The 21,819-nt window shown below is 49.6% G+C and overlaps 1 long non-coding RNA gene across 2 annotated transcripts in view; it reads right to left on the bottom strand.

Moving 5' to 3' along the window:
- Positions 1 to 20,731, bottom strand: part of LOC309373101 — a 123,492-nt gene extending 102,761 nt beyond the window's left edge. For both annotated transcript variants that reach the window (XR_014169781.1, XR_014169782.1), the window contains exon 1: positions 20,627 to 20,731. This is a non-coding gene — a long non-coding RNA (uncharacterized lncRNA). The remainder of the gene's footprint in view (positions 1 to 20,626) is intronic.
- Between the last annotated feature and the right edge of the window lie 1,088 nt (positions 20,732 to 21,819).

The following is a 21,819-nucleotide window of genomic DNA, read 5'->3' as shown; positions in this document are numbered from 1 at the left end:
ACTGGCAGGAGAGGCTCTCCTGGATTGCAGACTCAGGGAGTCTGGCCCAGGCCTAGCTTAGGAAGAGAAGAGCCTGCCGGATGAGGGCAATGACCTGTCTAGTCCAGCATCGTGTTCTCACAGTGGCCAAGCAGATGTCCATGGGAAGCCCGCAAGCAGGATCTGAGCACAAGAGCGCTCGCTCCTCTTCTAAAGCCATCTAGACTGGTGGTCATCCCTGCCTCCTGTGGGAGGGAGTTCCACAGTCTAACTACATGAAAAGTCCTTCCCTAAATAATGTTGCTGTTACTGTTTAGTCGTTTAGTCGTGTCCGCCTCTTCGTGACCCCCTGGGCCAGAGCACGCCAGGCAGTTCTGTCTTCCACTGCCTCCCGCAGTTTGGTCAAACTCATGCTGGTAGCTTCAAGAACACTGTCCCGCCATCTCGTCCTCTGTCGTCCCCTTCTCCTTGTGCCCTCCATCTTTCCCAACATCAGGGTCTTTTCCAGGGAGTCTTCTCTTCTCATGAGGTGGCCAAAGTCTTGGAGCCTCAGCTTCAGGATCTGTCCTTCCAGTGAGCATTCAGGGCTGATTTCCTTCAGAATGACAAGGTTTGATCTTCTTGCAGTCCATGGGACTCTCGAGAGTATCCTCCAACACCATAATTCAAAAGCATCAATTCTTCTCCCTAAATAATAATAATAATAATAATAATTTATTTATAAGCCGCCCTTCCCATCTGAAGCCGGGCTCAGAGCGGCTAACAACAGTAAAAGTAACACAGTTTACATAAAATCACAATCAATTAATTGAAATACATTCTAAAATCAATTCATTCTAAAATCAATTCAGAATCAAATCAATGGCAACCATTGGGCTAGAGTTGTGTGAGGATTACAGAAGGAGGGGGTCAGGCTGTGCCCTGGCCAAAGGCCTGGTGGAACAGCTCTGTCTTGCAGGCCCTGCGGAAAGATTTCAGGTCCTGCAGGGCCCTAGTCTCTTGGGACAGAGTGTTCCACCAGATTGGGGCCACGGCCGAAAAAGCCCTGGCTCTGGTTGAGGCCAGCCTAACCTCCCTGTGGTCTGAGACCTCCAAGATGTTTTTGTTTGAAGACCGTAAGGTCCTCCGTGGGACATACCAGGAGAGGCGGTCCTGTCGGTATCAGGGTCCTAGGCCGTATAAGGCTTTAAATGTCCGGCTTCATTGCACATCCACAAGTTCTAAAGTTAGGAGAGAGGAAGAAAAACGTTTCTCCCTCCACTTTCTCCAGGCCACGCATAATTTTACAAACTTCTGTCATGTTGCCTCTTGCCTTCCTTTTCCCTAAACTAAAACGCTGGGACTTTCTGAATGCTCTAAGCCCTTTCCCTTAATTTGGGGGCAACCAGCGAGAAGACCCCCTTCCCAACTGCCTCTCCTCCTTCAAGCTGCCATAGAAATCTTCCCACAGAGCTTGGAGGGCCATCTGTCAGGGATTCATTAGTGGTGATTCTGGCATTTCGGTGTGTGTGTATGTGTGGATTAGACGACCCTTAGGGGTCTCTTCTGCCTCTGCCATTCTGTGATCCTAGGATTTCTTCCTCGGCCTCAAATGCTGTCACTTCTCCGCACATGAGCAAAGGTGAGAGCACCTGGCTCTGAAAACCTTCTTTTGGGGGTTGAGTGATGTTGGGGTTTCTTCCGCCCTTCCCTGTTCAGAGCCCCGGGCCTTGTCAGGGCTCGCTGTCACTCTCGCCCTGATGCTGCAGGATTAACTCCTAACTTCATTTGCTGTTGTTTAGTTCAGAGACGGATTCGCTGCCGAAATCCTGATGGAGCTCTGCGGCTTCGGTGCTCTTCAGGAGAACAGCCAATCAGTTGCCATGGAGCTTACCGGAGCTTTGGAGGAGAAAAAACGAGCAAACCTCTTTGCCTTTGCAATATCTTTCCAGGGGATTTTGTTCCTGCTTCTATTTTCCCAGCGTTTTGTTGTTGTTGGGGTGGTGGAAGGAGAGCCCCACTGTTCCAGTACACACACTGCGGGAGATAAAGGATGGAGGGGTGTGTGTGTCTCTGTAAAGGAGAACTAACCTGATTTCAATCAGCCCACGAAAAGGAGTGCAGGAAATCAATATTTTGCCTTCCTTCCCTCTCCAGGGATCATCCGCAGCACACTCTGCATCTCTCCTTGGAGCCAGGGAACCCTTCACTCTGAATGGAATGAACGGATCTGAGCCTCCTGCGTTCCCCTGGCCAACCGAGGGAGAGAGAGCTTGGTGTTTGTTTGCATTTCAATAAGAAAATCCCCCCTTTGCCCTTCTGCAACCAGCTCCTGAACCAAAACAAGGCTAGCTTGCATCTCTGAATTTTGAGGCGTGCTTCTCCAACTAAATCACGTCCACACAAATGCATATGAAAGGGTAAATAATGAATTAGAAATGTATCTATTAATAAAAACAACATATAAATATAAATTATATCAGGGGAAATTGGTTGCCCAAAAAAGTGCATATTAGTCACAACAGCACAAGGTGTTTATTAGGAGAAATTTGTACGAAAATGCTTCCTGAATCTTGATTCCGGATTTTCCATTAGGGCACCTGGTCAGCCACTATGAGAACAAAAGTAAAAACTGGCTGTGAAGCCTTTTTAGCAGAATAAAACACTTATACGTTTTGCAGCTTAATAAAGCTGAGGAATTAGGCAGTCAGACCTTTCCATCCCTTTCATTTGTGCTCAGCTCACCTTCTCCTCTTCATCCCCCTTGCAAAGAATGCACCAAATGTTTTTAATAAGATAAACAAAAAAAGAGGGTGTTACTTACATTTCAATGCAAGCAGCAAACACAACAAAAGTAGCGTGCAGAAAAATGCTTCTAACTTACAATAAAATAAAATAAATGGTAGTCTTAGCTAACATGGCTGAAAGCAGGAGCTTTAGCCACACACGTCTGGTCAGCTTGGAGGCGTGGTGGGGAAAAAGAGACGGTCTCCTCATAGGCAGAAGGAAATAAGAAGGATTCTTTCATTTGTTAGAGAGGTCTCACCCAGTGGAGGCAAAAGAAGTGAACACACACACAGAGTCCTCTCTGGGAAGTTCAAGAACTCTTGGTGTATTAGCCCCATGCTTGTCTAGCAAGACACATGTTTGTGATTTTGTTTTCTTCTTCTTTAGTGATCCCTTGTAGCTGAGTAAGATTGCCTTCCATGAACATGGTCTTAACGGTGTGTCCGTAAGTGACTGTAGAGGCCAATTCTGGATCCACACGTCCTTCCACAGTGGGGACATCGGTTTCCAGGCAGGAGTTGATTATGGTGAGGGTTTGCCAAGCATGCCTTCCTCTTAGCACATTTCTCCCTCTCATCCTGAGTTTGTCTTCAAAGCCCATGAAACCTTTGGTAAAGGCTGTTCTCCAACTGGAGCACTGGCAGGCCAGTTTTTCCCAGTTGTCGGTATTTATACTACTTTTTAAAAGATTTGCCTTGAGAGAGCCTTTAAACCTCGAGAGAGTCTTTAAACCACACAGAGGGTCCTCTCTGGGAAGTTCAATAACTCTCAGTGTATTAGCTCTGTGCTTGCCAACAAAATACACAGTTGAGATTTTAGCTGCAAACCCCACAGGAAGGTGGTGGAATCTCCTTCATTGGAGGCTTCTAGACAGAGGTTGGGTGGCTGTAAACAAAGGATGCTTTAACTGTGATTCTTGCATTGCAACTCTCCAATTCCATGATTCCATGAAGGCTCTCAGCAGGTGCCTTTCTGGCATTCCCTTGAAACCCTTTCTGCGGCAAAGGAGGCAGCCTTATGACAGGCCTCCCTTGGCTGCCAGCTCCAGCAGTGAGCAGCTTTGGCTGGCAAGAAGTCCTGCAACTCCTAACTAGAAGGGAAGTGATGTTCTTTGCATTTCAGTGGGTGCTTCTGCTCCTGTGATGTGCACACTTCCAAGCGCATGTGAGGCACTGGAGAGACGGTGGGCCTAACAGGAAGGGACAAATATGAGCCTCTCTGAAATGCTGTTGTCAAAGTAACCTGAAGAGATGGGATCCAGAGCATCAGATTTTAAATTCTGTCTTTCAACGTCTCCTCCTAACCCCTGAGCTGCTTCCCAAACATGTGACAACTGAGCCGCTTTTTGCAAATGACAGGCGTAAACCCAAACAGAAAAGGGACGTCTTGCTTGGCGATGTGAGATGTTATGGCGGGGACGCCGGGGCAAAGCGAAGTCCGTCTGCTCCTTGGCGGCCAGGAGAAGCGGGGTTGGATGTGGGGAGCATTTAGAGGGAGCACTGGAGACCGAGGCTGGAAAAGACCAATCTCCTTCTTCTGGAGCAAAGCAAATCTGTCTTTATTAAGTATTTCAAAGGCAGAGCCTAATGGAGGCTGGCTCTCTGTCAGAGGCCATTTGTGTGTATCTTCTCTTCCCCCCTGTGCTAAGAGCAGCTTCAACAAGAAGTCAGAATCAGTTGGAAGGGACCCTAAGGGTCATCTAGTTCAACCCCCTGCAATGCAGAAATCTCAACTAAAGATTGGAATTTGTTTCGTTAGACTTAGGCCCAGTCTCCAATATGATTGATTGATTGATTGAATTTCTATACCGCCCTATACCCGAAGGTCTCAGGGCGGTTCACATAAAATATCAAATACATAAAATCAAATCAAAACCAAAAACCCAAGCAAAAACTCCCCCAAAGAGCCATCATTTTAAAAAAGGGTATAGGATGTAGATCAAGTAAGGAAAAGCCTGGTTAAAAAGGAACGTTTTTGCCTGGCGCATAAAGGTTTATAGCGAAGGCGCCAGGTGAACTTCCCTGGGGAGAGCATTCCATAGACGGGGAGCCACTGCAGAGAAGGCCCTGTTCTCATGTTGCCACCCTCTGGACCTCTCGCAGAGGAGGCACACGAAGGAGGACCTCAGAAGATGATCTCAGGGTCTGGGTAGGTTCATATGGGAAGAGGCAGTCCTTGGGGTATTGCGGTCCTGAGGCGTTAAGGCTTTATAGGTCAAAACCAGCACTTTGAATTGGGCCTGGAAACTAATCAGTAGCCAATGCAGTTGGACCAGGATTGGTGTAAGATGCTCAAACCGTGAGCAACCTGGCCACTGAATTCCGCATTAGCTGAAGTTTCCAACCCGTCTTCAGAGGCAGCCCCACGTAGAACGCATTGCAGTAATCTAACCCGGAGGTTACCAGAGCACAGACAGCAGTAGTCAGGCTATCCCTGTCCAGATAGGAGCAGAAGCTGATGGAAGGCACTCTGGGCCACTGAGGTGATCTGTTCAGTTCCTGCTGAATCCTGGTTCACGTTTCTGTGGTATCAGCTACACTGCCCCCCACAAGAAGCTAATAATGATCCATGGGATAGGGAGAAGGCCAATATCGTGACTTCTGGCTGAAGAAAGTGGGAGATGCAGGTCAGGAGCTTGGAATATATTAGCAATTCACACACATCAAAAGGAATGGGCGAGGGGAGAGAGATTTCCATTCATTCCGCTGAGAATGAGACAAGAGGGAGCCATTGATTTAAGGTCCAAAGAAGCATTTTCCTTTTCCTACCACCCTAGGATTCATTTGATCACAGAATTGTAGAGCTGTAAGGGACCTCAAGTGTCATCTGCACTACGCCCTGCAACACAGGAATCACAACCCAAGAATCCTACCCAACCTTGGCTTAAAAACCTCCAATGACGGAGAGTCCACCATCATCCAAGGAAGACCATTCCACTGCTCAGCAGCTCTTACTGTCTGAAAGTTCTTCCTGATGTTTAGTTGCAATCTCCTTTCTTGTCATTCGAATCCATTGTGGGAATGTTTAGGGATCCGGGGGAGGATATATTGTCTAAGATATCCTATCCCAACTTGTCTTTACAAGTTCAACAAAAGCAGCAGAGTTAAGACCCCCCCCCCTTTTAAACACGCACAGCAGATAGCTTGCTCAGACACATTAGAGTCTCTGTAAACCTTTCCTGGTGTTTTCCCTCCTAAAATAAGATGCTACGCAGTCTTCTGTAAAGTATCAAACATTTACTCACTATCTGTTCACGCACAGGTTCCCAGAAGGCAGACTTAAAAGGTAAGAACATAGTTTAAATGTGGTGACTATCTCCTTATGGGAGAAAACCCCCCTTTTCTTCTCTTGGTCTGGAGCCAAGGGGGCATCTTAGTAGTGCTGTTGTTAAGATGGCATTGATAGAGAGACAAGATGGTCGCCAGCCTGTGGCTCTGTGTCACGGCCACCCAGGACTGGTCCCAGCTCACAAGAGACCTCACTCCGTTGCAGCTTATTTACAGGAAAAGTTTATTAAAGATTTCTGCTTCTCATACAGTTCAGCATTGTGGCCGTACGTCTGCCACGTTAGACCGCTGAAGTCCCCTCTGACTCCTCCCCTCTTCCGCACCAACTTAATAGCCTGGCTCTAGACCACCTCTTCCTCTCCTTTCTTTTCCGCAGGGTCTTCCTGCCCCCCTGGGTTCCCTCTCTCCGTGACTCGCCTGAGGCTGAATCCTCTGCCGCCTCTTCCCCCCTCTTTCTGGCTTTAGGGCCGGGCTCCTCCCCTGAGCTCTCTCCACTTCCGCGCGCCTCTACGTTTGAACTTGGCGCGCGTACGTTGCTGCTGACCTTTCTTTCGACCGCTACACCACCCCCTGCTCTGCTCTCCACCCTTTCCGGCTGAACACCCTGCTCCAACCCCCTCTCTCTGTTCTCTCCTAATCCTGCTCCCTCCGAGAGACTGACAACTCCACCCCCTTTACTCCGTTCCGGCTGAGACGTCTCTTGCTTCCTCTGTCTTCCACTGGGCTCCTCTCCGCTTCTCCCTTCTCCTCCCCTTTGCTTGATTAAGGTAACCCCCTTTTGAGAATCCTCTGACTCGCTGCTCAGACTCGTGGATTCCCTCAGAATTCCATCATCTTCTTCCTCATCCTTCTGCCCCTCCTCCCACTCGCTCTCCGTCTCCTCTGTCATCTCCTCCTCTCTCCCAGAAACCCTGACATCCATCCCCCCCTCGAAGCCCCCCCTTCCCCCCTCCCGCTCGCCGGGGACCGGTTGTGGAAACTGCGGCTCTTCGGGGGTAGGCTCAGGATACAGGTCGTCTACGTCAATGTTCTCTGCTGGCAGTTCTGTGTAAGTGTATTCGAAGTCGGGTTCTTCCCCCAAATGCTTCTCAGTCTCTGCTTCCATCGCTACTTCCTCCGGTGCTGCCCGCCAAGGACCTATCAGCCACCTCTTACGCCATTCCTCCTCTGGCTGCTCCTCCCACCAATAAGGGGTTTCCGTGTCCACCCCCGAGCACGATCCCCTGGGCGGGCTTGATTCTGGTGTTCTTTCCTCGGGGGAAGAGAAACCCCTGAACGTGCTATCTGACAATGTGGGTGTGAAAAGCCAGTCATCAAAGTACTCAGCTGGCATGGGTCTATGTGGGAAAAGTGCATGGAACTCTTCTTTCAAAAGGGGTTCGTCTAACTCGTAGCCTGGCACCCAACTATTAGCAGCGGCTGGTGTGCCCTCCCTGGCGAGAAAATATTCAACTCCCTCCTCCCCCCATCTCGAGTCCAGTATCTCTGTGACCTCGTTAAGAGGTCCTGGTCTTGGCGATTCCCCCCTCTCAGGCGCCCTCCTACGTGGCTCTGGGGGTGCTCCTGACTCTTGAAACCTGTGTGGGGTTTTGTAGGGAGTGAGCACCGACCTATGAAAGACCGGGTGCACCCTGGAACCTTCCGGAAGGGCTAGACGAAAAGCCACCGGATTGATCTTAGCCTCAACTTGATATGGCCCTAGCTGCCTGTGTCCTAACTTCTTCTTGGCCAATGACCTGGCCGGCATCGCGTGGGCTGCTAACCACACCCAGTCCCCAACCTGGATGTCCTCTCCCGCCCTCCTGTGCTTATCGGCCTGCACCTTATACGCCTGTTTTGCCAGCTCCAAATGTCTCCGCAGCTCCTCGTGCACCTCTTGCAACTCCGCTGCAAACTGGTCGGCATCTTGAGGCCCCCCCCCTCCTGGTGCCGCAAATCTCGGGAAGGTTCTGGGATGACGGCCATTGTTCGCGAAGAAAGGCGTCACCCCGGTGGAAGCGTGTTTCGTGTTGTTGTAGGCGAATTCAGCCATCGGCAGATAGTCCACCCACGCCGCAGGTCGCTGGTTGGCGTAGCACCGCAGGTACTGCTGCATGATCGCGTTGACCCTCTCCGCTTGACCGTTGGTTTGTGGATGCCTCGCCGATGTCAGGTTGATTTTGACGTGCAAGATGCCCAGAAGCTTTCGCCAGAAAGTGGAAACAAACTGGCGCCCCCTGTCGGACAAGACGGACTGCGGAAGTCCATGCACTCTGAAGACGTGATCGATGAAGAGCTTTGCGGTCTGTTCTGCCGTCGCCACCTTGGCACAAGGGATGAAGTGCGCCATCTTGGTGAACAAGTCCACCACCACTAACACCGCCGTCTTACCTCTGGAGCTGGGCAGGTCTGTAACAAAGTCCAACGCTACCCTCTCCCATGGTTGCTGCGGTGTCTCCAGCGGTTCTAGCAATCCCGCCTGCTTCTGGTGCACTGGTTTGGACCTCTGGCAGATATCACACCTGGCGACGTAGTCCGCCACCTCTCCTCTCATCTGGGGCCACCAAAAGTCTCTAGCCACCAACTCCATCGTCTTCTCTTTGCCGAAATGGCCTGCACTAGGGGCGTCATGCAACTGTTGCAGAACCTTGGCTCGAAGATCGTCGGTGGGCACGTAAAGGGCACCCTTACGAGTCAAAAGTCCATCTTGTAATTGAAACTCATCGTTGTGTCGCGACCCTCCGCGTAGCTCCTCCATCTTAGACTGTGCAAACTGATCCCTTTGCAACGCGCGTCGCACCGCGTCCAGGTCGACTGCGATGGTAGCGCACGTCCACGCCTGCGGTGCGAAAATGTGCTTTGCTGCGATTGGAGCTGCTTCCTCCAAGTATTGCGGCTTTCGGGACAGCGCGTCTGCAATAACATTGGAGTCTCCTGGGATGTATTCTATTTTGAAGTCGAAGTCCGCAAAGAACTCCGCCCAGCGCATGTGTCGCTGGGTCTGCAACTTAGCCGTCCGCCAATACTCTAAGTTCTTGTGATCCGTGCGGACCTGCACCGTGTGCTTGGCTCCTATTAAGAAGTGTCGCCACGCTTTGAAAGCTGCATGAATGGCCAACAACTCCCTGTCCCATATGGTATAATTGCGCTCCGCCTTGCTGAGCTTCCGGGAGTAGAACGCACCCGGTCGCCAGTTGCCTTGTGAATCCTCTTGCAAAAGAACGGCCCCAACCGCTCTATCTGACGCATCGGTCTCTACCCGCATGGGTCTGCCGGGATTCACGTGGAGCAGCTGCTCTTCGGAGGCGAAAAGACCTTTAAGCGTCCGGAAGGACCGCTCCGCTTGTTCGGTCCAGACGAACTTCTTTTTCTTGGAACTGAGGGTGTCAGTGATCGCCGCCGTCGCGTTCGCAAAACCTTTAATAAACTTGCGGTAAAAATTGGCAAAGCCGATGAACCTCTGGACCTCTTTCCGATTTCGAGGGCTTTTCCAGTCCAACAGCGCTTGAACCTTAGCCCTGTCCATGGCCAGTCCCTCGTCGGACAACTTGTAGCCAAGGAAATCAACCTCTCTGACATCAAACTGGCACTTTTCCAACTTGGCGTACAGCCTGTGTTCCTTCAGCCTCTGCAGGACCTCCCTCACGTCCTTATCGTGATCCTCCGGCGATTCCGAGAAAATCAGGATATCGTCGAGAAAGCAGACACACTTTTTGTAGAGGAGACCTGCTAGCACGTGGTGCATAAATGCTTGAAAAACGTGGCTGCCATTTTGGAGGCCGAAAGGCATGACTCTGTATTCGTATGTGCCCAGAGGGGTGAACATGGCGGTCTTCCACTCATCTCCTTTCCGGATGCGGATGAGATTGTAAGCTCCACGTAGGTCCAGCTTGGTGAAAATCTTGCCCCTCCTGACGGTCGCTAAAAGGTCGTCAATCTTGGGCATGGGGAAAGCTTTGGGCTTAGTCAAGCTGTTGATGAACCTGTAATCCACTATAAGCCTTTTTTGGGGCGTGTCCTTCTTCTTCACAAAGAAAACAGGGCTGCCTCCCGCTGCTTTAGATTCCTGGATGAAACCTCGCTTGAGGTTATGGTCTATGAACTCCCGAAGCTCTTGCATTTCGTCCTCCGACATGGAGTACAGCTTGGCAGCAGGCAATTGCGCCCCTGGCACTAAATCAATCGCGCAGTCGTAAGGTCTATGAGGCGGCAACTTGTCAGCTTCCTTCTCACAGAAAACCTCCAAGAATTCCTGGTACTTGTGAGGCACTGTTTGCACCATACCCAGATGCAATGGCTGCTCAGCTTCTCCTCCCTGATCGGTCTGAAAGCAATGCTGAGCACAATACGATGAACAAAAGTTGATCTGCCTCTGGTACCACGCAACCGCGGGACTGTGCCTCTCCAGCCAACTCATGCCTAACACGATGGGTGTGTCCGATAAGTGGGTGACATTGAAACTAATAAGCTCTCGATGGTTGCCAATCTGCATCATCATGGGAGGGGTTTGCTGCACCACTTGCCCCCCCAGCAACTTCCTGCCGTCCACCGTGACCACGTTCAGAGGCGTCGTTGCAGGCAGGAGCGCCATGTTGTGCTGCTTAACGAACTGCAGTCCCATGAAGTCGGCGTTGCTTCCCGAATCGATCGTTATTGGAACCTCGAGGAGTCTCCCATCAGGCAACTGGAGTGTTGCTGTGAGCAGAACTGCCGGTTTGGGAGGCAAAGGGTCCACGCTCTGCAGTGATGCTGGGGGCTTGTCTACAGATCCGCCTGGCTGAGCCCCAGTAGCTCTGCTTCCAGCCAGGCACTGTCGTTTCCCTGAAGCTGCTCCCCTGGTTGCACCTCTGCTGTTACGGTTGCCAGCGCTGCAGTGTGCTTCTGGAGCCTCTGGGGGCACTCTTTCGCCATATGGTGCGCACTGTCACAGATGTAACACTTCCTGGTTCCTCTAGGAGGCTTCGCTTTGGCTGCACCAGGGACAGGGCTCTGGGATGGCTTCTGAGCCCTAGCACCACCAATCTCCATTGGCTCCTCTCTGTCCTTCCCCATTGGCGAGGGGTGCGCACGGCTGAAGTCCCTGTGCACAAAAGGGAGAGTCCTTGCTTGCGCACGCGCTTGGGGCCCGTCCTCCTCGTGCCACGGACGCCCCTCATGTCGAATTCCAAGAGCTAAAGCCCGTTGCACCACGTCTTCTAGGGTCTGGGGTCTGTCCCCCCTAGCGATCTCATCCTTGATGGGGGGGCTCAATCCCTCCCAAAAAAGATCTCTGACCGGTTTACTGTCCTTTGGCCAATCTAAGGCGGTGAGCAATGCAAAAAATTTAGAGTGGTATTGGCGCACAGTCGCTTTCCCCTGCCTCAGCCCGTGCATTTGACGGCGCGCAATGTCCACATCCACAGAGGATTGAAAACAAGAATCCATCGCTTTGATGAACGCAGTTGAATCGCGACGGGCCGGTCCATCTTCGCGCCACAAATTGCGTAGCCAAGCCCTGGCCTCCCCATGCAGGTGCGAAACAATGAACCCCACTCTCTCCTCCTCATCTTTAAAATCGTGACGGAGTAAGTGCAGTGCATATACAACGTCCGCTCTGAAATTGGGATAGTCTTGCAAGTTGCCATTAAAATGCGGAACTAGGGCACCCCCCCTCCGTCCAAGCGCAATGCCCTCCGCTCTGGATCCTGGGGCCCCCGCCTTGTCCGCGCGCTCCCACCTTGCCTGCAAATCCTGGCACGTCTTCTCCAAGTCGTCATTCTTCTTCTGCGAAGCAATGACTGCCGATGTGAGAGCGGTAACCTGATTCCGCAATGCAACCAGCTGCTCCTCAGCGCTCATGGCTGCTCCCGTTCGTGAGCTTCGCAAAAAAAAATTTTTGCTTGGGGAGAGGGGACTTACTGTCACGGCCACCCAGGACTGGTCCCAGCTCACAAGAGACCTCACTCCGTTGCAGCTTATTTACAGGAAAAGTTTATTAAAGATTTCTGCTTCTCATACAGTTCAGCATTGTGGCCGTACGTCTGCCACGTTAGACCGCTGAAGTCCCCTCTGACTCCTCCCCTCTTCCGCACCAACTTAATAGCCTGGCTCTAGACCACCTCTTCCTCTCCTTTCTTTTCCGCAGGGTCTTCCTGCCCCCCTGGGTTCCCTCTCTCCGTGACTCGCCTGAGGCTGAATCCTCTGCCGCCTCTTCCCCCCTCTTTCTGGCTTTAGGGCCGGGCTCCTCCCCTGAGCTCTCTCCACTTCCGCGCGCCTCTACGTTTGAACTTGGCGCGCGTACGTTGCTGCTGACCTTTCTTTCGACCGCTACACCACCCCCTGCTCTGCTCTCCACCCTTTCCGGCTGAACACCCTGCTCCAACCCCCTCTCTCTGTTCTCTCCTAATCCTGCTCCCTCCGAGAGACTGACAACTCCACCCCCTTTACTCCGTTCCGGCTGAGACGTCTCTTGCTTCCTCTGTCTTCCACTGGGCTCCTCTCCGCTTCTCCCTTCTCCTCCCCTTTGCTTGATTAAGGTAACCCCCTTTTGAGAATCCTCTGACTCGCTGCTCAGACTCGTGGATTCCCTCAGAATTCCATCATCTTCTTCCTCATCCTTCTGCCCCTCCTCCCACTCGCTCTCCGTCTCCTCTGTCATCTCCTCCTCTCTCCCAGAAACCCTGACACTCTGCTTCTTCTCTACTTCAGGAGAGGCCACACCCATCTCAAGTTACACATAGGAGGTTTCGTCTTAGTCTTGGAAAGCAGGAAGTTCCAGCTCGAGGACTGAGACAACCTTCATGTCTACTCTAGTAATGTTGTGTTTGACTGCACCTGATTCTTACATGCCACATCCATTGGTTTGGTTTCTTCCCTCCAGAGCAGGAGAAAACAAGCTTGCTCCCTCTTCCATGGGACAGCCCTTGAGATGTTTGAAGATGGCTCTCATATCTCCTCTCAGTCTCCTCCTTTCCAGGCTAAACGTTCCCAGTTCCCTCAACCGTTCTTCATAAGGCTTGGTTTCCAGACGGTTGACCATCTTGGTCACCCTTGTATGTATACTTTCTAGCTTGTCAAAATCCTTAAATTTTCTTTTAATGCTGAATCAGCAGAGCGAAAGAGAAGGCAACATTTTCCTGCCACGCCACCTAGTCCTTTTGGCGAATCCAAGCCGCTGCCGGGTTTTGCATCTCTCTTAGCTGCCTGAGCAGTTACACTTTCTCTCTTCCAGACTCTCCATTGATTTACTAATAGGCATAATAAAAGAGTTGCTGAAAAGCGCCTGCAAATTTACTTACCCATGATGGGAAAAAAGAAGAGGCAGGCAAGGCAGCCTGTGTTCGAAGCAGAAATTGCTCCAAGGTACAATTTGCTCAACTTGCTGTAATGTACATTATGGATTTAATTTTAGCATGTTTCTGCTATATAATAAACCTGACTTGAAAATCTAAATGCAAATTAAATTTAAATAACCTATATTTTTATTTTTTGCCCTTTTGGATAACACTGGGTTCCATAAATATTCAGTACAGAACCAGTCTTATTTAAACAACCAGTCTTTACTTTTTAAATATATATATATATCTCCTCGACAACACACACGTCTTCTCTTTCTATTGTAATAGGATGGTAATGCAGAGCAGATTTGACTGCAGCAGGTAAAGTGGTGGAAACCTGTAGTTTGAGGATCCCTGGCAAAGCGCTTGAAGCAGCCAGTTGCACTGTCACGGCCTCCATTCTTCTTGAGCCTTCCATGGTGTTGCAGGAGGAATCATAGAATTGTGGGGCTGGAAGGGGTCATCTAGCCTAAATCCCCTCAATGCAGGAATCTCAGCCAAGGAATCCATGACAGATGGCCATCCAACCTCTGCATAAAAACCTCCAAGGAAGGAGAGCCCACCATTTCCTGATGTTGACTGTTCCACTGCTGAAGAGCTCTTACTATCATAAAGCTCTTCCTGATGTTGAGTCAGAATCTCCCCTCTGGTCTTTGGAATCCATTGCTTCAGGTCCTCCCCTCTGGAGCAGCAGAAAACAAGCTGGATCCATCTTTCCTGGGACGGCCCTTCAGATATTTGAAGATCTGGGTCTGGCATAGCATGCAGCTGTTCCTTTTTAAGAGGGGCATCCCAGATCTACAGAAGCTTCTGATACCAAGCCTGAATGTTATGTTTGGGCTCCAGAGCTCTGGTTGCTCGAAAAGATGCACTGTTTTGTCCCATACTGTGGCCTGAGTCAGTTGGCTCACACCAGAGCATGGGACGAAAAGAGGAAAGCAAAAGACGTGCTTTGTCCTTCTGCCTGCGCACTCTTCTTCCTCCAGCTTCTGGAAGGGTGGTGCTGGCTTCTGGGTGTACCTTGGCTGGAAAAACGAGTCACTGCAACCCTTGACATCTCAGCCTCCTCTTCTCCATGATTAACACCCCCTACTCCCTCAGCTGTTCCTCAAAAGACTTGGTTTCCAGATGGTTCACCATCTTTCCAGCTCAAGGAAAACCATTTTGGGGGGCAAGACATTTCCAAGAAATAATGCGCCCACAAGTCCTGCCTTCTTTAAGGGTAGGGAGAGTGCCCAGAACCCCTTTCCCCTGTGCCTTCTTCATTGTTCAAAATGGAACGGCCCCGATTCAGGTTTTCAGGCATGGGGCGCCTGCCGGCCTGTCTCATTGGTCTCCTAAATGATGCCTCCCGCCCCCACCAGCCATTATCTCTGAGTCCCTGAAAGGTTCCAAATTGGAAGGTCAGCTTTAATTTGGAGATCATTAACAGGATGAGACAGCGGGGATTTAACCTGTAAACAAAGACGCGGTGGCTTGACGAACAAAATGCTTTGAGGGCTCACTTTCAGCAAATTAGCAGTCTTTTCAGAACAATTGATTCTGCTGGCTTGGACTGCAACTTCATCCTCGTTTCCTGGCTCAGAAAGATTAGATTATTAGATCAGAGCATTTAACTTCTACTCTGCTTAATTTATGAAAAATATCTCAAAGTGGTGTGCAAAAAACCCGAAGCAGCGGCGGACAACTTAAAGAAAACATTGCAAAAACACACAGTTACATATAAAAATGTAACGTTAAGATAACATGAATAATATATATGAATCAATACCGATCCATTTTCCTTCTGACACCCCCTCTCGGCCTTTGGATTCTCACCCAGGGTCCAAACAAACTCTCAGTTCACCCGCAAAAGTCTCAAAACACTAAAAGCTGCTGGAAAGATCCCTCTAGCCCAGTGGTGGTGATCCCTCTAGCTCTCTTTGTGGGCACATGCGCCGTCGCCCCAGCACTGAGTTCACCAGAGCTTGTTACTAGATTGCCAGAGGAATTGAGGATCACTGTTGTGACGCAGACACAGGGCTAGATTTGTATTGGGACACCCAAAAAGAAGTACAGCAAAAAAAAAAAAAAGGAAAAGGAAAAGCAAGAACAGATAGTGGAAGATCATTCCAAGAGTTATTTGGATTGATTGAACGCAGTGGGGAAATGTTCTGTCTTCTGTGCAATGAAAATGTTGTGTGTCGCACATCAAGCGTCCGACGGCACTCTTACACCAACCACAAAAGTGTTGCCCAACTTGGTGAAAGAAAAGAGTTTCTTGAAGGGAAATTGAGGAAATGTCATTCCCAGTATCTTAGTTTTTGCAACCACAGTATCTTTCTAGAACAGATCACCCAACAGCTTACAAAGTATGAGCCAAGTTATCAGCATGCATACAACAGCAAAAATCACATAAATTGTTCAAAAGCATGCCAAATGCAAACTTTTACCTTTCAACAAAAAGTGGCTTGTGTCATTGGAAGCTCTGTCATTGTGCTTTTCTTTTAAGGCAAAAGATGTTAATGTACAAGTTGTTTTTTCTAAACTAAAATCTCAGTATTCAGCTTACATTGCCGTGTTGGCACTTTGCGATAAATAAGGGGGTTTGGGTTGCAGTTTGGGCACTCAGTCTCTACCAGGTTTGCCATCGCTGCTCTTCCTCTAGCCTCTCCCTCTAGACCTGCTTTTTATGGGCAGCCCAAGAGGGATGGTGCTTCCTCTGGCTGCAGCCCATCCAGCTGACCTCTCCAGGACCAATTCCAGGTGCAGAAGGTTTCCTGAGTTTTCCAGGAGGTCCAGAAGATGGGAAGAGGGGGCACCCTCCACTCCCAGCTCTCTCTTCACCCGCAGTCCTCCTGGCTTCCTCCAAGTCATCCCAACTTTTCAACCCCTCAGCAGTTTCAAGGCAGCTGTTGATGGGAAAGAGCTTCCCTAAGAGGGGTGAAATATACTCAGAGTCGAGAGTGGATTTCATGCTCTTTATTCAGCTCATAGTGGTGAGGAGGAATGGAAGTTCCCCCAGAATGTCTGCTTCATATACATTATTTACACAATGGGCCACACGTGATTGGCTAATTCTGGGATTCTCCTGTAGGTCAATCAGGTTGCGGATTCACTTCCACCTGGAGTTGGATTGGGTGGCTCCTGTGGACCAATCAGGCTGCTGCATTCTGGATCCTAGTGTTCTAAGACCAATCAGGCTGCTGCATTCTGAATCCTATTGTTCTAGGACCAATCAGACTGCTGCATTCTGGATCCTATTGTTCTGGGACCAATCAGACTGCTGCCTTTTGGATCCTATTCAACTCAGTACATAACAAGGGAGAGGCCTCAAGAAGATCCAGCTCTGGATTCCCAGCAAGGGGTCTCTGGGGAAGCTCTTAGGTAGGTAGGTTTTGGGGTCTGGAGCTGGGATTTCTCTAGGAAAAGCAGCTGCCCTACCTCTTCTTTCAGGGCTGAGTCACCTGTGAGGCAAGGTGCAGTGGTTGCCTCAGGCACCGGATCTGCTGCTCAACGCAGCTGCCTCCTCCATGCCTGCCCCCTGCAGCCCTGGCACCCTGGCACCCTCACTCCTCTGGCAAGAGCAACTTTGAAGGGATATTTTGATGGTCTAGCAGGCAATATTTCAATGCCTTGCTGCACATTTTTTGGGGGGTGTAATCGAGTTGTTTTTATTTTGATTATATATATTGTGGTTTTTACGCTGATCTTTTCTGTGAACCGCCCTGAGACCTCCAGGTATAGGACGGTATATAAATAATAATAAATACTAAATAAGAATAAGAATAAATTTGTGATTTTTAAACCTCTTGCCCCAAACCTGGGTCTATACATTCAGGAAATTCTCCTTTTTATATGGAGCTATATTTTAGCCTTTAAGTAAAACCCAAAGCCCTCTCCTTGGACCCAGATATGCTGCCTAAAGCAATGGCCTTACCTCACCTCATGGGCTGCCTGGCCTTGCTTAAACTGCGGAACTCACTCCTGCAGGAAGCAGAGATGGCCACCTACCTTGATGGCTTTGATTACTGCAACCATTATTTAAAGGAAGGCTATTGATGGCTACTGGCCAAGATGGCTGTGCTCACCTATCCTTCTGGAGAGCAGTTGCTGGAAACTCCAGGAGGGGAGAGTTGCTCTTGTGCTCGAATCCTGCTTGGAGGTTTCCCAGTAGAGGCATCTTGTGGCCTGATCCACCCGGCTCTTCTGAGGCATTCTTCCTGCTGTCGCTCCCTCTGCAGGCGTGGCAGCCCATTTTTCTTGGCCTTCTTCCTCTCCTCCGCTTCTGGAGGCCTCCATTCGAGGCCCCAATGAATGTTTCATTACTGGGCTGCAAAGAGGAAGAAATGGCCGGCGCTCTGGGTTCCGTTGGCACGTTCTGTTGGTGGGGCCGCAAAGGGCCTCCTTGGAAGAGCGAGGAGGCAGCTTGGCTTCATTTGCTTAAGCAACATTTGTGTTTGTGTAATGAGGCAGGCTAATCAGAATAAATGGCCTTCCCTCGGCACTTCGCTCATTCCGGCAGAAATGGCTCCAAGTGCCACCACCACCTCTTCCTGGAAAAGAGGAGGCGGAAGAAAAGCTCCAATTAGCCCTTCCTTCCTTCCTTCCTTCCTTCCTTCCTTCCTTCCTTCCTTCCTTCCTTCCTTCCTTCCTTCCTTCCTTCCTTCCTTCTTCCTTCCTTCCTTCCTTCCCAGCTGCAACTGTCACATCACCCCTCTTGGGGCCCTCTTTCATGCAAACATAGAATTGTAGAGCTGGAAGAGATCCTGAGGGGCATCTAGTCCACCCCTTGCAAGGCAGGAATCCCAGGAATCCCTGGCAGGTGCCAATCAAACCTCGGATGGAAAACCTCCAAGGAAGGAGAGCTTGCCACCTTCCACTGCCCAAGAGCTCTTGTCCTCAGAAAGTTCTTCCTGAGACTTAGTTGGCATTTCCTTTCTTGTACCTTGAATCCGTTGGTTTGGGTCTTACCATCAGGAAGAGTGGAAAACAAGTTTCTTCAGTTCTATAATTCTATCTTTTGAGTCGCAAATTGTACCGGGACATTCAGCCATTGTTGTTCTTGCTGTTGACCAAATGTCCCAGTGCATCTTGTGACTCCAATTACAGTGGACGCTCAGGTTGCGAACGTGATCCATGCAGGATGCATGTTCACAACCCGCAGCGGCACTTCTGCGCATGCGCAAAGTGCAGTTTAGCACTTCTGCGCATGCGCGACTGCTGAAACCCAGAAGTAACCCATTCTGGTACTTCTGTATTTTGGAGCATCCATAACCCGAAAAAAATGCAACCTGAAGCTTCTGTAACCCGAGGTATGGCTGTATGTATGAAAGAGTATTTAGAACAGTTGATTTTGAGAGAAAACGCATTTGGACATTGAGATTTTCAGAATGGCTCCTTTTGGGGGAGAAACCACAGATCAATGGCCAACTGGAGAGGACAGAGGGTGGTGGGTGAACCCTGGCAGACAGACTTGACCTTTGCTTGCTGCAGCTGGGTCCTGGGCACTGCTCTCTCACCTCCCGTTCATCCCACTGAGTCTGCTTGCTTGACCTGGTCTGCCGAGACAGAAGCCGAGATGCCTAGACTCTGGCCAGAGCCAAGCTGACCTCTCCTCTGATGCAAGGAGCAGCTTTCACCAGGACTGCGGCAGGGTGAGAAGGGGTTAAACTGCCCCATTCTTGAACACGATCTGTCTCTTTTTCACTGCTCTTTTCCTTAAATGTGCAAGGCCCTTCATTAAAACGCAACACCTTTGCAAAGGCTGTGATTCCTGCATTGCATAGGGTGGGGCTAGATGACCCTGGAGGTCCCTTTGTGTTGTTTAGTAGTTTAGTCATGTCTGACTCTTCGTGACCCCCTGGACCAGAGCACGCCAGGCAGTTCTGTCTTCCACTGCCTCCTGTAGTCTGCTCAAACTCATCCTGGTAGCCTCAAGGACACTATCCAACCATCTCATCCTCTGTCATCCCCTTCTCCTTGTGCCCTCCATCTTTCCCAACATCAGGGTCTTTTCCAGGGAGTCTTCTCTTCTCAGGAGGTGGCCAAAGTATTGGAGCCTCAGCTTCAGGATCTGTCCTTCCAGTGAGCACTCAGGGCTGATTTCCTTCAGAATGGAGAGGTTTGATCTTCTTGCAGTCCATGGGACTCTCAAGAGTCTCTTCAGCGCCAGAATTCAAAAGCATCAATTCTTCGGTGATCAGCCTTCTTGATGGTCCAGCTCTCACTTCCATACATCACTACTGGGAAAACCATGGCTTTAACTATACGGACCTTTGTTGGCAAGGTGATGTCTCTGCTTTTTAATATGTTGTCTAGGTTTGCCATCGCCTTTCTCCCAAGAAAGATCTGCAGTGATCATGGAGCCCAAGAAAGTAAAATCTCTCACTGCCTCCATTTCTTCCCCTTCTATTTGCCAGAAGGTGATGGGACCAGTGGCCATGATCTTTTTTGATGTTGAGCTTCAGACCATATTTTGCGCTCACCTCTTTCACCCTCATTAAAAGGTTCTTTAATTCCTCCTCACTTTCTGCCATCAAGGTTGTGTCATCTGCATATGTGAGGTTGTTGATATTTCTACCGACAATCTTAATTCCGGCTTCGGATTCATCCAGCCCAGCCTTTCGCATGATGAATTCTGCATATAAGTTAAATAAGCAGGGAGATAATATGCAGCCTTGTCATACTCCTTTCCCAATTTTGAAGCAATCAGTTGTTCCATATCCAGTTCTAATGACTCTGCAATGCAATGATTCCACGAAAAGAAATTTCTGTTGGATTGGCCCCCTCCCCCACACCTCCCATCTACACGCCACGGTTTCCGGAGGCATAAAAACATCGGATCATTAAAAAAAAAATTACTTAGCAAACAAGGCCTCCTTCTCCCCCCCCCCCTTCTGATGCGCTGCCCCCATTGATTGTAAGTCAAAATGGGGAAATTCCACCAGGTCCTCGAGGCTTCTGCTGAGCCTGCCTGTCAGACTTGAAAGTTTTCCATGGAGACACTTGGAGCATCACAAATGCGACGCCGCACAACAAAGGCGGTTGGGGGGATTTTGCAAGCCAAGCAGCAGAAGCCGAGAGGAGGCGGGATGATCTAGCTTTAGAGCGCCAGATCCCAGCTGAGTCTCTGAGCCGGATGCGTAAAGGATCCCTGTGACCCAGTTACGTTCACTCAAATGCTCAGAATGGTTCTGTGCTTCCCAGCCGCGCTCTTTGCAAGAGGCAGATCCGTTCCTCTTTTTTTGCGGCTCAGTTTGTCTCTGTTTGGGTTACTGGTTGGGTTTCAACTTAGCTTTACAGAGCGGGGAAACGAACGTCTTTCATCAGCTCCGTGTTCCTGGGTGAAAAGTCTTGTATTTGTAGCCTTATAGAAAAAGTTACTCCATGGTGCAGAAATGGATGTTGAATCCCTCCTGCGCTCGCTCTCTCGCTCTCTCTCTCTCTCTCTCTCTCTCTCTCTCTGTGTGTGTGTGTCTGGAAATGAAAGTGCCCAGTCACTTGGAAGGAAGATAAGCACGAGAAAAACACACCTGTAAACAACAACAACAACAACAACAACAACAATTAAACAAAAAAGAAAAAAACCTTAGTTGTACCATGCCCATCTGACCGGGTTGCCCCAGCCACTCTGGGTGGTTTACAGCTTATATAAAACATAGTATTAGTAGTAGTAGTAGTAATTGAAATAATTTATTATTCATACCCCACCCATCTGGCTGGGTTTCCCCGGCCACTCTGGGTGGCTCCCAACTTAATTTTAAAAACATGATAAAACATGAAATATCCAGTTTGATATCCAGTAAAATATTAGTAAAATATGGGTAAGACGCCCCTGACTCCATGGATGAAAAAAGACAATATGAATGCACTGAAACAAGAAACAAGTAAATAAGAAACAAGTAAAGCAAAATTAAGGGGCAGCTTCTCGTTCCATGGCATCCACGTTCGAGATCAGGAGCTGAGAAGGAACACCTCCCTCTCCAACAGATTTTTCTATCGACTTAAAGAAGAGCTTCCTGGGTCAGGCCCAAAGTCCAGCGTCCTGTTCCCCCAGTGGCCGACCAGATGCCACAATGGAAATCCCCCAGTAGGGTTTGAGCCCAAGTGCAACTCTCTCCATCAGTGCTTTCCAGGGCTTCCACTTTGGAACTCCCTGCCTATTGAGATCAAGCTGGCAACTTCATTCTTTTTTGGCAGCTGCTAAAAGCATCCTGCCCAGAGGCGTAGAAATGCCAGTGTGAATTTTAACTTTTTGTACGCGTTTAAAGTATTGTCATTGTTTAATGGATTTTATTGTTTTGTCTTTTGGTAAACCACTTTCAGGTGCTTTAAAAAAACAACAACAATTTAATGGAATAAAAACAATGGGTGGGTGAATGTCTCTCTAAAAATAAGGAGCAACTGAGCTCTGGGAGTGGGTCTCCTCGGCTCCAGCGCCTTGCAGATCTCTGGCTTTTCCTTGAAGCGGTTGGGGGACATGCAAAGCTGATGGGAGAACCAACTGATTT

Source organism: Podarcis melisellensis, assembly GCF_964234715.1.
Source record: "Podarcis melisellensis genome assembly, chromosome: 1".
Lineage (NCBI taxonomy): Eukaryota > Metazoa > Chordata > Lepidosauria > Squamata > Lacertidae > Podarcis > Podarcis melisellensis.
This window is presented reverse-complemented; position numbering and strand designations above follow the sequence as displayed.